Here is a 19,368-nt window from a genome sequence, read left to right as displayed (position 1 = left end):
GGCGTGTATCAGCGTCTATCCGTATACCCATATGTGCTAAAGAATAATTGTCCGACTTGAAATTTAGAACATAGGCTCCTCTTGGTACGAGGAAGAACTTGATTTGGGGGCCAAATGTCAAATGGCAGTCTGTCCGTCTGTCTGTCTGACAGTTTGTGAGATAACTGTTTCGTTGCGCTTTATCGGATCGTATGATACTCCGTTTTATCAGTTTATTTGTTCTTAACTTATTGTGATAACTCAGGGGTCTGAGCTTTTTCTCCTCTATTCTGTGCCTTGTGGTTGAATGAGTACGAGGAACGGTTGGAACGTTCCTTAGATTGCGGAACATTCTGTCATCTGTTTAGACAGAGTTGAATTGCGTCTAACAAGGCTTCACCGAGTTAAGAGACAATGGTGAGTTGTCTTTGGTCGGCATAAAGATTGGTGGTTGAGTTAGTTTAGCTCCTATGATCTAAATTACCAATTTTGTCCAATGCATGTTTTTAGTTAAAAATAGTATATCCTGAGCTTGTGGAAGCAAACACCATGACCAAAGTTGCCTTGAAGACCACGGACGTTATTGCAGTTCGTACCACGGTTCGTATTGCTTAAATTTTCCACGCCAAGAAGTTGTCGCACTCCCTGTTTCTCTGAAGCCGAAAGCTCTTAGTAGCTCACACGTTCGGTATTCTGTTTAAGGCGCTCAAGTGGTTTTGTCCTCTACGTGTGGGGCACGTGGCTGTCCATTTATTTTTATCGCCAATGACACCGACACGAAAGACTGAAAATCTGGTTTGGAATGGCCTAACTGCCTAAAATGGAGGTAACTTCACAGTAAGGCAGAATGGTAGGGATAATTAGTGGGGACTGTTTCAGCTGAGTCCTTTAACAGTTATAAAATATTTAAATCAACATGTTCTTTAAATTCTTAATTAATTTAAGAATTAATTAAACATTTTTGTTTCGATATTAATCTGGAAGGATGTGTATTGTATTTACAAGGTCACATTTCACGCAAAGATGATATGCCAAATGTGTACACTAGAGAAAAAATAACTGAAGACAGTGCAGTTCAAGTAAATGGGAAGCTGGCCTCCAACAACAAAGAATAAAAATACATTTTTAAATTCGTATACTGTATACATATAGGCCAAAACTTTCGGGAGAAATACAGACACCATATGCAACTGTGATTTTGGATCAGAAGATTGAGATGCATTAGGTAGTTGTTTAAATACAACCGGGCTTTAAAATACAGAAGCCAATTAAAAGTACTTTAAATAAAATACTGCGGAACTTTTTTAAATTAAGACACCAGTATCCAGAAATATTTTTGAAATATTACAGTTTTAGACGAATTTGCAGTTAAAAGTTGTTATAAATAGGTAAACAAATTGTACACAAATCATTGTAGGGGGAAAATATAGGTAATAACTGCATACAAAGCTTTCCTGAAAAAATATTTAAAAATTACATTTTCCTTCGCATTGCTATAATGTACCCATGTACGTACCTTATTCACCTACCATGTCGAGAGACGATAAAAGCCGTGGTATGTCGAAAATTCAAACACTGCAAAAACTGGAAAACTATTCGTATTATTGTAGGTTTAAATAATAGAACTTAACGAAAGGCTTGTGTAATTCTTTTGGTTTGATGTTCATGTTAGGTTGCACTACAGTAACTATCTTTACATTCACTAAAGACCATCAAGTTGTAAAAACTGGAAAACTATTCGTATTATTGTAGGTTTAAATAATAGAACTTAACGAAAGGCTTGTGCAATTCTTTTGGTTTGATGTTCATGTTAGGTTGCACTACAGTAACTATCTTTACATTCACTAAAGACCATCATCAAGTTGTAAAAACTGGAAAACTATTCGTATTATTGTAGGTTTAAATAATAGAACTTAACGAAAGGCTTGTGCAATTCTTTTGGTTTGATGTTCATGTTAGGTTGCACTACAGTAACTATCTTTACATTTACTAAAGACCATCAAGTTGTAAAAACTGGAAAACTATTCGTATTATTGTAGGTTTAAATAATAGAACTTAACGAAAGGCTTGTGCAATTCTTTTGGTTTGATGTTCATGTTAGGTTGCACTACAGTAACTATCTTTACATTCACTAAAGTCCATCAAGTTGTAAAAACTGGAAAACTATTCGTATTATTGTAGGTTTAAATAATAGAACTTAACGAAAGGCTTGTGCAATTCTTTTGGTTTGATGTTCATGTTAGGTTGCACTACAGTAACTATCTTTACATTCACTAAAGTCCATCAAGTTGTAAAAACTGGAAAACTATTCGTATTATTGTAGGTTTAAATAATAGAACTTAACGAAAGGCTTGTGCAATTCTTTTGGTTTGATGTTCATGTTAGGTTGCACTACAGTAACTATCTTTACATTCACTAAAGTCCATCAAGTTGTAAAAACTGGAAAACTATTCGTATTATTGTAGGTTTTAAATAATAGAACTTAACGAAAGGCTTGTGCAATTCTTTTGGTTTGATGTTCATGTTAGGTTGCACTACAGTAACTATCTTTACATTCACTAAAGTCCATCAAGTTGTAAAAACTGGAAAACTATTCGTATTATTGTAGGTTTAAATAATAGAACTTAACGAAAGGCTTGTGCAATTCTTTTGGTTTGATGTTCATGTTAGGTTGCACTACAGTAACTATCTTTACATTCACTAAAGACCATCAAGGTGTAAAAACTGGAAAACTATTCGTATTATTGTAGGTTTAAATAATAGAACTTAACGAAAGGCTTGTGCAATTCTTTTGGTTTGATGTTCATGTTAGGTTGCACTACAGTAACTATCTTTACATTCACTAAAGACCATCAAGTTGTAAAAACTGGAAAACTATTCGTATTATTGTAGGTTTAAATAATAGAACTTAACGAAAGGCTTGTGCAATTCTTTTGGTTTGATGTTCATGTTAGGTTGCACTACAGTAACTATCTTTACATTCACTAAAGACCATCAAGGTGTAAAAAACTGGAAAACTATTCGTATTATTGTAGGTTTAAATAATAGAACTTAACGAAAGGCTTGTGCAATTCTTTTGGTTTGATGTTCATGTTAGGTTGCACTACAGTAACTATCTTTACATTCACTAAAGACCATCAAGTTGTAAAAACTGGAAAAACTATTCGTATTATTGTAGGTTTAAATAATAGAACTTAACGAAAGGCTTGTGCAATTCTTTTGGTTTGATGTTCATGTTAGGTTGCACTACAGTAACTATCTTTACATTCACTAAAGACCATCAAGTTGTAAAAACTTTCTCGTAAATAATTAAATTGGACTTCTTTACGATTACGATTAAAATAGATTGTTTATAAATAGTGGTTCCTAAGGAACCCATTCCTAATCGATTTGTGTTTTTTTTCGTAGTTCGCATGAAAGTACTTTAAACCTCAAAACTATTAAAAGTTCAAAATCGAACGATACCCCTTGTCCTCTCTTATGGTAAAGTACATTAAACAGTACAAAACTGTTCTTTTAGTGAAGAGTCATGGGGTTTTTATAGGTTCTCGAGTATTGAAATCGTGTCCTTTTGTAGCATAATGCGATATAAAACTTTATACGGTTCAAATATTATCTGCCAATGAACAAGTACCGTTGTTTATATGACCTTAGCAATCAGCATTGTTAACTGAGTAAATCTTTACCCAAGCAATATCTTAGCATTGCAAGAGAGTGGGTATTATTAAATTAATCTAACTAATATTAATAACACATTTTGCAATATCAAAATTAATTTTATAAGTGGCTATTCGTAATACATATATTATGTCCAGGCAATTCCAAAAATACATATTTACACATTTATCCTTACGTAAATAATAATAAAATATTATTATTTTAAATATAATATGATGTGAACAAACGATTTAGAAATAGGTTTAACCAGTACATAATTTCTGATAGATTTACAACATTTTTATCGAACAAAAGAGAAGAGTTTTGGCCTTTTGGGTCTCTCTTCACTATTCATAAGTTTTGTTAATATAAAACATTTTCCAATCGTCCTAGTGCCTTGAATTTGTAATTTTTTTTAATAATTGTAAATCTGTTTTTGAGATTATATCTCCAAATATTAAGAAACAAAACTCCGAAGACAAAAACCGGCATGAAAATAACAACCAGAATTAAATCCAACGCATTTAATAATTTGTGTCCTACATTACATTATCAAAAGGGACATTAAAACAATATTTAAAGAGCATTTAGTACACATAAATACGGAGTAATAGAAAAATCGTATATTGCCGAACACTGCATTGAATCTATATTACTTGTAATTATTTACACAGTAAAAATAAAAACTCTTTCGTCCATATAACTGTTTACATACGTGTTTATGGTATTTATATCGCAAAATAGTGAACTATTATACTGTAATAAATTTTATCAGACAAAATGTTCTAGTCCTTATTAATTATTTAATTATTAACAGATTAATTTTTTTAATTAAAAAAATTGTTTGATAATTAACATAATATTTTACGCTCGTCTGACACATCTCAAAAGTTAATTAGTCCTTAGTATTGATAAGTGCAAGTTTTACCGGTATAAACATTTAGATTTATTTAATTTATAATATATATCTAATATCCGGGAGAACATATAACCACGTGCACGACTTAGAAAATGTCTACATTTTAAACATTTTGAAATTTGTTTATGGTGAATAACTATTCGATTATATCGTATCTAACATTCGAATGATTTCTGTTGATATCCGATTGATTGGTGTCGTGCGAATGGCTTATTATGGGGCTGTCTATATAAACATCGCACTTACAAAACGCTTTTTTGTTTGATAACGCTTGTATCTGTATCGTTTGTATCGCCTGTTTCATTTTCCGAAAACAACCAACAAAAATACTGTTCATTGTATTTTCCTTTTAATTAACTGATAAGTGTAAACTTGGTCAGCCTGAGCAAATCATTTTTGTTTTGTATATGCTATGTTATGTTTTTTTACATATGCTATGTAATGTTTACCTTATTTTGAATTATTGTATTACTGTTGGATTTATTCTAATTATTTGTTGTTATTTGGAAATAAATTTATTATTATTTAAGCGGAGTCCATCTGACTACCGAATTATTGTCATAGACAGTGAATTGTATAGCGTTCTTGTAACTGGTGGTTGTAACAAACAAGACTGGAGTACGCTACACCATGTTCGCGTAACAGGCTCCGATGAGATTTCATGGAAAATTTTAGTCTATATCTCATTTCATTACCGAGATGATCTGCAGATTGATATACAGGCAGATTTTATACAGAAAAGAAATTTTACGTCCCTCTGAGTGAAAGGCTTCACTGACGTTCAGACAAATTCAATGATCGGACATGCACCAAATTAGAACAATTATTGTCCATACAGAACTAGCGTTTCATGAAAAATACTAGTTTAACAGAATGAAATATTTCTCGATCACACTATGACAAAATTGAATGAGACTAATCGGTTTCCCTTAATTAATAAGGTAATTTTCTTATCCAGTACAGTACTTTTGATAGTAAAGTAGTTTTGTTGTGTTCAAGTGTAGGTACAAAACAATCAAAGTAATATTGAAAGCATCAGTTTACCTGTAGGATATCCTGCGTATACAGCGCACAACACTTGAAAACTGCACAAAGATATCACGAGTTTTGGATCACTTTTGGACGCTGAGTCGAGTACAATTCCGAAGTTGACCACTTCCGTCGAGATAAAGCTACAATCGTCGGTTATTCCATTGTTTCCACTAAGTTATCTCGCAGATTCTCTCTACAAAAGGATTAATGTCCGATATTCCTCTCCAAACTCAGCCGCATCCGGGAAGAAGTGGTTTAAAACTGCGCGGAGATCAAACCTCAAACCTAAATCTTTTATCAACTTCCGCAGCGCATGTACTTGGTAAGTTGGTATGCCTGGTGTCAGTCAGTGCGAAAATAATTTGTAATTTTAAAAGTAGACTGTTCAGAGTATACAGTATCAATGTAATGAGTATTCTAGTGTGCATTTCAAATAATTTTTCTGAAGAAAGGGGGCTGCTTGTGGAGGGTTTGACACTAGGGTGCCCGGTCTTCCATCATTCCCACTGACTCGTTTGAGGAACGGAGACTCGTAAAAGTTGTCCAGATTGCTGGAAAATCATGAATATGTATTTCACAAGAGAAGCAATATTCAAAAGCTATCATACTATCGTGTCGTCAAAAACATAATTCTTTTATTTCCGATTTAATCTCTCCAATGAACGGAAACAGAAGTGAGAAAAGGATAAATAGAAGAAAACGAAGGACGTATATACTGCATCATAGTGATACCTTTCATTTACTTGATATCCATTCATGAAGGATGAATTAACTAACTGACCACAAATATCCTCATGACATTGGTCGTCGATTCATTGCCAAAATTCAAGGGTTTCTCGAAGTAAGTCATGGTCTGGTCCCATGAACTTCGGAAGAATGTGGTCCCAGGTTACTGAGATCTTTATACTTTGATACGAGCAGATAAAAGATTGACAGAATACACCAGCATATGGACTATGCTCCAAAGATTAATAATGATATAGCCAGTTTATTTTGTACTAATCACTTAATGCAAGCATTCTACAGCATATGAAAAGCATAAAGATCACCAATTCAGGTCAAAATATATCTGGCTTACTGAAAAATTCTTCTTGTTCCATAGTCCAACCAACATTTTGTAAAACTCCAGCCAGCATGCTCTATAACATTATGATGTTTAATGCGACCATTACGAGTTCTGACGTAACTTTGTAATACACGCCTGATACTTTTCGATACATTGCAACCGGCTTGAGATATGCCATAGAAATTCCGTATTCCTTGGAGCACATAACTGTTATATCAGTTGATTTGAACCCGGACTATTGAATATAATTCCAGTCGAGGATAGAACAGAAGAAGTCGACTCAATTTGATGGGAATTTTCATGACCTTACCGAAAAATCACGAAACGTTTCAGCCTATTCTTTACGACTCGCGTGTAGCTTATTTAGCACAGAGTCGTTCTCCGCATCCACAAGCAAACTTATCCCGGACATCAGCAATTCGCTTTTTAACCCAATGCTTCTTAGGACATTGTTTACCGAATTGAAATGAAGTAAGCTACGAGCTTTGCACCTACCAACTTTCAAACCGGGTACAATGAACCAGGGGAATGCTTGGCCCACACACTCTAACTTAGGTACAATAATCTTCTACTTTGCAGTTAATTATCTACAACATTTGACTCTATTTAGACACACTACCTTGTAAACAAACTAACTTAACTTGTTTAAAGCTGCTTTTCAATGATTATTCTCACTCAAAAATAATTTATTTATTTTTCAATAATTTATCAATGGATATTATGATTAAAACTATATTTTAAAGCCTAAAACAATCCCTACATTTGATACAATCAATTATATATATATTTTGGCTGTTAAAAACTATAGAAACCGTTTCACAAGAGAAGAAGAATAACGGAAGAAATTCCAGTAGCAGTTGTAGGAAAGAGGTAAACAAAGTAATCAAATGTTTACCTAGTCGATTACTACTCCAGCGGGCTCGTACGCTGCAAATTACGCTTGTTTTCGTGTTATAAAACTATACGAGTTTTCAAATTTCTTACTACGTACTTAAAACAACATTGGTAAGTAAGCAGTGTGCTAATTTTAGATCGTACTTAATATAATAGTTTGATTAGTTCTGAGATTAACAAAAGAGTTATTGTTTTAACCAGTCCCTTGGATCACATTACTTGTTTTGTTTATCATACAACCATTCTGAGTTGAAGGATTCAAAGAGAAGCTGAGAACACCCAGGCTGGTGAGGTAGTTACAGGAGGATCTTCCCTGAGGTCAAACCGTTCATACCATTGTGAAACGTTTCAGCCAATTATCCTACCGCATGTACTTAGCAGATAATTACTTGTCGTCTACCTCTACGTGTAAAGGCTCTTCGGACCCCAGGGATTCACTTGGCGGCCTTCTTTTGCCAGTCAACTGCTGTAACGGACGAGGATGACAACTTACAGAACAAGCTTTGCAACCTGCAAAGTTTCAAACCGGGGGTACTGAACCACGCAAAGAATACTTAGACCGCATTCCAGTACAACTGTGCTATCTTTTTTTAAGTCTTGGATTATTACATAAAAACGTTGTCAGTTATATTTTCAAAACATAATATTCAAAATTTTTTTTACGTATCACCTTTATTTAATATTTGTTACAGCGCACCAATGGCAGCCATACTGTAACTTCATGATTGGCGAATAAACGCTTCCGTAAATTCTTACAGTAGGTTGATTTCTAAATAAAAATTCCTTTTATGCATAATCTTACAATAAGCCATTAAGCTGATATAGGGAGGACAGGTAGGTAAATTACGTAATTTAATACAAGTAGATACTGCAGATACAAATTTAACTAAATTATTTGTTCGCTACTTTGAATGGCTCAGTAGAAACTAACCAATTTTTGCACTGATACAAAATTGGTTAAATTTCCAACATGTATATTTCAACTGTGTGTATATATACCTAACTTTAAGTTAAGTTAACAAACAAGTCAATGGTTACTCCAAACTACTCATTGTATACTGACGCTTCTAGCTCTTACAATATTACATTTTGCTTTGAATTATATTTAATTTTATTGTGTTATTTTGATTTTATGTGAAAATAAAAATCCCAAACAAATTTTACGGAATACTTAATCTACTGAGCAGTTCAGCAAACAGTGCTTTGGTTCAGTGGATTTTTCTAATAACTCTGAGCAAACATGTTTACTTAATAAGGCAAAATATCGGTAAACAAGTCCGGCATTATTTATTTTCTGCTTGATTTGCTCAAGTCGGAGACCAAACAGAACTGCAATAATCTAACGGCCTTGCTATGCACATTATTAGTCTCCTGCGCTTTATTTATTTGCGTTATTCCATTCTATGTTTATGTTTATCAATGCTTACCTCTGAATTATATTTATTATCAGCGATGGTTTTCGTATTTGTGTGAAAACTCAATGAGTGTTTAGTTTATGTTTAATGTCCAAATATCAAACTAAACAAATAATTATATTACTCAGCGATCGGAAGTATTTGATAATTCTACTTGGAGACTGAAATTTCGCATTTGATGAACCGTGGTGGGAGTTTAAGAATCCCAATAAATATTCATTTAGATTTCCTTTTCCTTATTAACATTTCGTCCAACAGTTAATAAGGAAATAATGCTCAAAATTGTTTAGTAGATGTATTTAAACAAAGCGACGCAATTATATTATATGTTGTTAATTATGATATTATCATTTATGTTTGAACATCATTGTAGATGAAGTTCGTATTACAGGTGTTTACAGGGTTAGTTGAAACAAGAAAGCTTATTATTAGTGAATTTCCTGTCTCATTATCCGTTATCCTGATTACTGCTACGGCTAATCCTTATTAGGAAAAGGTATTAAGATACTAAGGTAATTACTAGAGGCTAGAATAACTAAGGATAGACTATGAGACTTACATTGAGCACTTGAGGTCTGAGGTAAATGGTATTGCCAACGAACGTACAATAACACATAACAACTTTGTACTCTTAATATAATAGGGCCTTATCTATCACTAAACAAATATTCAGATTGGGGGTGTAAATTATTATAGCCATAAATGGTTTTCAAAGGTGAGATTTTTGTTTACAACGAATTTATTTATTCTTCATACAGTAGGCTATTAAGGGGTGCGTAAACATAATTACAATTAAGAATTTTAAAAAGTTCATGGCTTTAACGTTTTTAACTTTCACACTTTTACTGTACAAACTACTCCATATGGGATATTTTATCCCCTTTGAAAAGTGTTAAATTACTTTTATCTTCTCGTACTTTTCTTAAATTTCAACGAGAGTATTTTTAAATTTTGAAGCATGCTTACTGCAGTACATGTCTGATTAGGGATATTTGTAAAGTATCTTAAATAATTTAATTTAATTTGTCAAGAAAATTGTGCTTGATCCTTTCTTCACTTCACCGATGATGAAGTCTGAGTTATGGTTATGTAAGTCAGTGCTGGTTGACTCTGTCGCTATTTAGAGTAACTAGAGAGTACTACTGGTTCCTCAACAACTATTCTGGGATTGTTCAATGCTCTATGCGGGGTTTGGGGGTTGAATTGACCCCGGTTTTCAAAGAGAGAATGGCTCGCTACATCTAGCAGAACAGCTTTTGAAAATCCTGACCCATGGCTAAACCATGACAGAGAGCCATTATACTGTTAAAGGCCTTATTCTGACGAGGCAGTCCTTTCCCCAAACTCTGCTGGATTTGGAGGCATCATACTATTGAAGCCCTTATTCTGACGAGGCAGTCCTTCCCCAAACTATGCTGGATTTGGAGGCATCATACTATTGAAGCCCTTATTCTGACGAGACAGTCCTTCCCCCGACTCTGCTGGATTAGGAGGCATCATACTATTGAAGCCCTTATTCTGACGAGACAGTCTTCCTTGGATCAACTCAGCTGTATTAGAAAAGTATCATGGCTCTCAAAATGAATTTCAAGTTTGCAGATGAAAAGTCTTTTGCAATCATATATGCTTAAAAGCCAAGCGAGGATAGCGCGGTGACCATAAAAATGTGGAACCTACAGTGGAGTACAGTAAGTTGAATGTGGACTTAACGCCACTGTGTCTGATTGTCATCTAGATAGTTTCTGTTTATAATTCTAACATTCTAACTGAGACAGAATGTTGATATCCCTCATCCCTTAATCAATTCTTAGAAACAAAGACCGCAAGATTGGAGACTGACTGATCTAGAACGATGTGCGATGCCTGAAAGTCTATTTATAGTGGTCAAATCTCATTGTCTAAAGTTTCTTAAATGTCTGCCCTCCAAATACAGTAGGCTGCAGAAAAAAGGACCACATTATGTTAATTACTTTAATTTAAAATCCTTTAGTGACTTTTTGCTAATTTTGGGGCTTTGTTTTGTTATTAATAATCTTCTACTACATAGATTAGCTATCGGTTTTGCCACTGAAAGCCAAAACCAGCCGAACATGACAAGACGATGTTGAACTTCAATTGGAGTGTACTGTATCAGGTTTGCTCTAATTTCCAAATACCGTCTGGTAGCAAAGTGAGCCCTGTAAGGAATATAGGATCTGCAAAGTACACTACTTAAAAAAGCGTGTGTTGTGTAATAGTAAATAATTGTTTTTAATAGTATTGTATTACCAAAATAGCCAGTACATATCAGAGGACAATACATTCTAATTGCATACTTGCAGCGAAGCAATGTGTCTTCTTAAGTGGGACAGCCTTATTTTAATCGACCTTACAACGAAGAAATCGTAAAATAAAAATTCATTTACAAATCAAGGTTGACCTTGAAACACGGTTGTTTACAAACGTCATGTATTGAAAGTTGAGATGAATGGGAACGAAAGAGATGCATTAGATAATTGGAAGCCATTACTAGACTAGTAACTCATTCTGGTGGCATCTTGCAATAACACTTGATGAATGTGCTAAACAAAGCACTATTTGACACATCTATGGCAACGTATGGCCACATAACTCCCGTATTGAGGCCACCTGGACGAGTAAAGTAGGGCTGAACGTTGAGGTACGAGCTATTTTAGTCTGTTGTAAATTCTAAGGTAATTCACTGATAACATTTAAAGCACTGTTTCTTATTTACTACAAATAGTAAGATTAGGTAAAAAGTCCTTGCTAATTAAAAAATAAAGGTAATTAACTACTTAAGGAACTCCTTATTTCGTCCTAAGAATAAAGTAGAACAATTGTTGTTACCGATGCTTTCTTTATTCCCACATATTTTGAGATCCAACAGTTCCACATTAAGGTATTTCAACAGCTTGTTGGCAATATCTAATCAGAACTGCATTGAAATTAACATCCCAACGCAACACGATAACGTATTGCATAAGAACATTAAATGCGCAGTTTGGGTAGTCAAAAATTCTAAGAGGTTATCGTTTGTATGGCCTTCTTTTTCAGCAGTCGGGCTTGATTAGTTTTTGTGCCCAAATCGACGTCAGAAAAAATCCGTGCAAGCTATCTTCGTCAATGTGCGATTCTACTCTGATGACTTTAGATTGTGCTGTTTACAAGTACATTTTTATGGTGATTTAGCGTGGTGAATAATTGATTCTTCACCATCTATTTGGATTGATGATTTAAACCCACCAATATTGTTTTAAAATAATGAAACTACTAGATACATAAGTACAATTTAGCAAGTAAGAAGAGCCACCTATCTCAATACGATTTCGTAGAAGACGAAATCACTGTGAAATCATTACGGACCTTATAAATGAATACACTGTCACCTAAAACAAAAAAAGAAACGAAAGTGGGGAGGATAGAAAAGGGTAAATGCAGCTATTGAACCACCAGATTAAACAAATAAATAGACTGGGCATAGTAAGGCCAGGTCAGAGAGCGTTTCAATCACTTTTATATGAGAACACGCAGTTTATTCTTTTTGTCTCTGTTGCAACACTACTCATCTCGCAACTACACATTGAACCTCGAGATCTTCCGAGGTTGTAAATTACAGTGAAGATCAAGTAAGCACGGCATTCGATCGGTTACACATGAATCCATTAGAAAGAAGATTGAGGCGAATTCATTGACAAAAGTCTCAGAAAAAGATTTTTCCTCAATTGAAAGAAAATTATTCTGACCTTGACAAAATAGTACGATCTGTGAGTGTTATAACCTCGATATTGAATGCTTTGAGTTATCTATGTCTATTACAATTCGTACTGGTGGCATAAATATATACAGAACACTTGGGACGTCACTAACCGAGCTGGATTTTGGTAATTTGGCAGAACATTTGCGAAGAAGCCATAATTTATTCTGTCAATGTTAGCTGTCTAATTTCCTTGTGTCTAAACGCCTCGTGAGGGCATTGGATGGATGTCTTTATCTTAGAGACTAATGAGGACATGGCGGATACAGCATATTTTGACAACATCTTAGCTGATATTGTCGCTGCTACGTAATTAATTTAACAATATTTTACGAAAATAAAAAATATAGATATTATCCCACATCTTAATTTCATATTTCTCTTGCAGTATGTACATAATATTCAATAAAGAAGACTTATTCTGTTACCATGTTTACCTATTTTTACGACGGTTATTGGTGTTTTACCTTCTTACAATCTAATGTTTAAGTTTTAAAACCTAAAAAAAGACCACTTACTTGCTTTTTTATACAGATTTGTATAAAAAAGCAAATATGATATGCTTTTTTTGTTGGCAATATCAACAAAAAAAGCCTGCGAGCCTGCGAGCTTCTTGACGTTCACAGGCTAGAGTTAGATTGGATTTTTAAATCTGCAAATTATATAAAAATGAAATAATAAAAAAGATAGTTAATGTTACGGTTTACTTGGTATAATGAATATATATTTTTAAATCTTATTTTCCAGTAACACTACTTTCTTAACTTTATCCACGTTAAAACGTTATTTAAATGTTTATTTATATAATGTTAGTAATCGTGTACACATGTCCGTAAATCATGTCAAATCTACGCATGTTTCATGCAATTAGTTTATGAAAAAAGCTCAATAAGTTAAATAATAGCCGGCTAGAATATCGCAAAATTGTTTTCTTTCCAGTATTTACAGCGTGTGAGTCATGCACAGTTGACTTTCCTGTATTCAAAATTGTACTACCGAGAACCGCATCCATTGTAAACATTGAACTGGTAACTTGTAAACAGTGATGGTAGCGGTGACGGTACACGACGGCAGGGGTGGAGGGGGGGAGGTGACATAACTTCGGCACAGTGACGCTGCCTGTCTGTCTGTCAGCCACTAACGAAACCAGAGCAGTAGTGTGAGTAGGTCAGGAGCTGGTTGACTGGCACAAATATACTCTACCGCAGCGGAGCGCTGTCTTATCAGTTATGTCATGTCTTATCACTCCAACGCAACGATAAGGCGTCAATCTGCTAACCGCCTCCGAACATCTAAACTTGGTCCACTCAATTTCTATCGAAATCTAAAATCTCTTTTATTATGTATGCCCACTAGTTTACAATTTATCTACAGTTAATTCGAATTTCACACCTTAGTAACGGTTTGATAAGAAGGTGGGAGTTTAATCTTCTCGAAGTTTATAAAAAGCAAATTTGTGATCAGTGATGGAACAATATTTATATTAGTATTTAGTACATAAACATGTCAGAGTTCCTTTTTAGTCCCCGTAAATTAAAAATTTGTTAATTTTGAACGTTAAAGGATTCATTGCATACTCACTTAAAAACATTAAACAATATATAGTAAACAATAAATACTTTGATGTTCACCAAGTCAGTTGGGTTTTCAAAGCAACCTTTACCAAAATTTCAGTCTGCGAATTGATTATGGGTTGGCCCATGACGTGTAGATATGTAAACCGAACTTATTTCAAAGTTTAGAACTTATACACACCATAAGTTTAGAACACTTTAAGTAACAATAGTCTGCGTGTGAAAGTCGAAGAGAATTTTGTACACTCACAATAAATTAGGAACATCGGAATGGTCTTAATATGACATATCAGTTAACCGATAGATGGAAAAAAATGTTCGTATAAATACACGGTGAAACAAAAAGATTCTCTGTCATTAGTCATGGCTTAGGAATGCATTGGTTTTCTATTGACACACTTAATGGTGTGGCTTCCCAAAAAAAGAACCTGCGATCTTCCTTTAAGAGCCGCATCATTTTGTATTAGCTATGGGAGATATTTACAGAAAAAATATATTTCTTTTGTTACCTAGAGTATTTGGTTTCTAATTGCACATTTCTGAATTATCAAAATCCACAGATATATAAAATTATCGCATTTTGTTTCATAGAATAAACATTATGAGAACCTTCAATCTTTTAAAAATAATTACACTGAAGAAAGCAATCTGAATGTTGAATTTAGCTAAAGTTCACTTTTCTCTTGGCGCAACGTTTGGATCTGACGCTGTCACTCACTGATTTGACCCCTGGAATCTGGAGTCACGTTCGCCTGAAGACATAAAAGGTCGTCTACGAAGAAGCTTAAAATAAACGCCTTACATCGTTTTGACGTTAGAGACATCTTTAATACAAAATATAGTGTAGTCTAAGTGAAGAGATATCTCATTGTCTCATCCAGGCTTTTTTGGATCTCTTCAGACGAAAATGACTCTACATTCTAGGTACTGTATCTGACAGCGCCAGATTCTAGATTCTGCCCTAAAAGGAAGGTGAACTGAAGCTAAAATCAACATTCACATTGAATAAACCCTTCCTAGCACAACTATAAGTAATGTAAGTAATGTGTAGAAAAAAATTTTGTGTCTGATGAAGATAGCCTTGCTATCGAATGGCTCACAAAAATAAAAAGTTATTAGTATTGGTTGGCGTGTTCTCAATGTAGTGAATAAATCTAACCAAAATATGTTATTAGTAGTGTTATTCTAAAGTCATTAATATTATGTTCGTATATAGATTGTGTTACTGAATGACCGGAACGGAAAACAGCATGTGGTATACTGGCCCCCCAACCCTCTGAGTGATGGTGGTGCGGGGGTGCGAGGCGAGTACTTGACCCTCCCCTACTTGGTAGTAGTATATGACTGTGAGCACGCTTGCAAACGCACTTTGGGCGCTCAGGGTCTGTAAACCTTTTGCAGGTATTAATTTTCATATATGACGTATTTCCGTGCTCTTTAATATTTTTTCCTCGTATAAGGCGTTGTGTAATCCGTTTGAATCCACTCATATCTATCTCGGTGAATAGTGATGATTAATTAATTCAATTCCTCACCATCTTATACCGGAATTCATAGCGTCTTTGCACTCTTATGCAACTGTCGATGCAGTGGGCAATGATGGATCGACTTTGGCATTTGGGTACTGAAGAATTATTTTAAACTTGTGAATTGTTATTTTTCTACTGAACATAAAAGATAATTTTATTCTTACTTAGGGTTCCGATAATTTCTCTTATGAACAAAACATAACTGAAAACAAAAGTAAACCGGAAGGAAGGATCAAAATGGTGCTGCTCTTCGCACCAAGTAACAGAGAGCTTCTTGACGTTCACAGGCTAGAGTTAGATTTCTTCTTTTCTTTTTATTGTCATTCTCTGAATTTATGTGGATGGCACAATATCAATCAACCAATCAATCGAGGTCTTTAATGGCAGTTAACATTATACTATAATAGTAACCACGCCAAGCTAAGTTGTAATTGACCATCTATCCTCATTAATAATCAATCCTATTGATTACCACTCCGGTCATCCAACGATCGTCAGCAATATGAAATGCTTTGGATGATTCGGCCGAGTTTTGAGCGATGGAACATTTTGATAGTTAGGCAAAGCGTAGGTGAATAAAATGTAAAAAATCATAGACTTTAGAATCTCTTTACTAATGTTACGTCACTGGCGTTCCCATAGTCTCTCAAGTAATATTTTAGTCTGCAAGCGTGAAGTTCCCCAGTTCACCATATTCCCTGACACACCAAACTCCAAAGTGTTATTTGCATAGCTACGTCACAGTCATCACGATATGTTATAGCCAGCCTAGCATTTTGAGCCCGAACATCTTGCAGTAAAGACGATACAACTCCCGAGGGACTAGCCCACGGGACTATAATAATTTTAACAACAACGACGAAGCCGTTATGATAAGAACCGTGTAACTGGGACAACATTAAAAGCGACAATTGTAAAACTTTACGCCAAGCGGTTCTAAAGATAGAGGTGACCTAGTTCCTGCCCCATGAAACTAAAATTTATTGTAACTAATATTGAAGGTTCGATATAAGTAGCGATAAATGGAACGCTAACTAAACTGTTGAAGACGCCAAGATCTATGGACGATACCTACATATGAAATCATAATGGTTTTCATTATTATTTTATTTTACTTGTAAGAGCTGATCCACACTTTGATAAATTAATACACACCTCAAATGGTTTACGCTAACCAACTTGATATCAGTTATCACTAATGTTATTAGTATTATTCTACTTTAACAGCACTTTTAGCCCACACTACCCTACAAGTACATATATAGGATACCTTGGTATGGCATATTAACTGTCTATAGCATTGATACATTGATACAACGCAATGTTTTTAGGATTTAAATCTACCCTCTTTTTCAGGTAAAAAAACCCCTTAGACATAAAAAAAAACTCATTATGGTCTTCTTTACATCTGAAGAAGAGGGTAGATTTCAATCCTTTAATCATAGTTTTATGATTTTTTGTAACATATAACGATGGAAAATATTTGAAATCATATTATCCTTTCAAAACTTCCATCGTAAAAGTTACATATGTTTATAATAATTTACTCAGACACTTGTTTGCAGAATGATATCTAAGGACTTAACGGTCTTAATGGAATAACACATCGCCTTTTGGATTATTTGTATAAAGAATAACTGTGGGCTTTAAACAGAATGCCCAACTTGGTACAATTGTCCAGTCAAGAATCTCTAGAATCGGAAAGTATACATTTCAGGAATATGATGATCGGAGGAACATGTACACAGATTTCTAAGTTAGCGGTTTCATTTTGCATTATTTAGTATACAAAATTGTATATACCTATTACTAATATATGTGTGATGTTATAATGAATATGATTTTCGTGGGTTTAGGAAATCATATGGTCGTCCGTAAAATAATCAAAGATTACTAGTTAGGATTCAGGAAGATATTCAGGAAGTATTGTAGGACTCAGAGGCCCTATTGAGGCGCTAGTTAGTAAGACATTAGATATCTTGATATCGGCTTTTAACCCGCTTGCCTTGCATACAAGTATTATATCTGATTGTATTGGTTGGATATGAGATAAATCATTCATTCAGAAGAGGAGTCCCCTGAGGTCCAAGGGCTTATTTAATCTAGTTCTGAGGTCCGACGCTAAGGCTTCGCCACTTAATTTTTCATTTTTAGTGTTCAATATTTATTAAACGAGCCTCTCACTCCACAGAAGGGAGTCCTGGCGCTTTCTTTTCATTGTCTCAATTTATAGCACTGGGTGAATCATTTCTTGTGTAACCCATACAATCATAGGTATTACTAATCTTGGTGACACATCGGCCCAATAGAATATACAGCTGATGGTATACACGACGTACAGAGATCCGTGTATCGTGAGATAGGTTTCCGTTTATTAGGAATCACATGATTTGGAAGTTAGAACACACAATGGACGTGTACTAACGGGTTGAAACTAACGGGATTTACTCAACAATACCTGCCCAAGCGTGATAATTTATACAGTTATGAAGTTTCATGATGACGGCCGATTAAGGATTCGGAAATAAAATAAGAAACCACCATACTTTTGTGGGTTTTTATTTATGTTGTTGCGCCAGAAGGGTTTTAGCATTCTCAGGTGGTTTTAAAAAGCATTTTGTATTGCGTAAGGTAGGGACTGTAGAAGTTTTACTAAAAGATTGATCACGAATACTACCATAATTTACTAACTACCATTGGTAGACATAAACTAATCTAGCAAAATTGTATTGAATACTTGTTTGCCATCAATTATATACATACAGTTTCAGTATGGCGGCCGATTTATAGATTTTGAGGAACGTTTTGTGGGTTAGTATGTGTGGACAATATAAAAACTACTGTTTAGTTAAAATCGCGAACTTTAAAATTCATACAGCAATAACTTTTATGTTTAAAACTACAATTTTTGAAACCACTTATGTAATTGTAACCATTAAATAATTTAAGATTTAAAGATGATGAAGCATGGGTTGTTTTAAGAACTGACTACCAGCCGCTAAAGAATTGTTTTACCATCAACATTAATTACCTTTATAGATATTAATGGATTTTCAGTCTAACGTTTTGAGATGATAGCCACAAGAAGTCTACATTAATTTTGATTGTGTTGGGAGAAATATCTAAGGAACATTTTCTGGCTAAATAAACCTCAAGTAAAAACTTCAGTAGCTGGTTAAATTTAAAGTAAATACTCATATATTAGAAAAATTTTCTTTAAAACTTCTGTTTCTCTTGAAATTATCCAACTCACGCTGTTCTAAGAAATGGCAATAAAATGTAATATAAGGTGTATATAATTTTCTTAAGAAATCATTACTATTCTCATTTATTAATATGAATATTTCTCAGGAAGTTTAAAAGAGAGATTATAATTTATTTCCTCCGTAACACTCATTTGAAGGTAACACTTGAAAATACACTGTGTCGAAATTGCTTTACTCACAAATAAATAAAATAATGGTACTTTTATGATTTTTTTTATAATATAATTTGCAACACAATAGAAAATTTGATTAACCACATCACTGTTATGAAATATAATAAATA

General features: G+C 34.1%; 1 protein-coding gene across 3 annotated transcripts in view; it reads right to left on the bottom strand.

Moving 5' to 3' along the window:
* LOC124359759 (mushroom body large-type Kenyon cell-specific protein 1) overlaps window positions 1-19,368 on the bottom strand; it is a 129,944-nt gene that overhangs the window by 90,873 nt on the left and 19,703 nt on the right. Inside the window, exon 1 of one of the 3 annotated variants that reach the window (XM_046812770.1) lies at window positions 5,600-5,705. The exons of the other annotated variants lie outside the window; for them this stretch is intronic. The gene's annotated coding sequence lies outside the window, so the exon portion shown is untranslated. Of the gene's footprint in view, window positions 1-5,599; window positions 5,706-19,368 lie in introns of those variants that run through there. 3 annotated transcript variants of the gene reach the window in all.

This window comes from Homalodisca vitripennis, chromosome 4, assembly GCF_021130785.1.
Source record: "Homalodisca vitripennis isolate AUS2020 chromosome 4, UT_GWSS_2.1, whole genome shotgun sequence".
Lineage (NCBI taxonomy): Eukaryota > Metazoa > Arthropoda > Insecta > Hemiptera > Cicadellidae > Homalodisca > Homalodisca vitripennis.
This window is presented reverse-complemented; position numbering and strand designations above follow the sequence as displayed.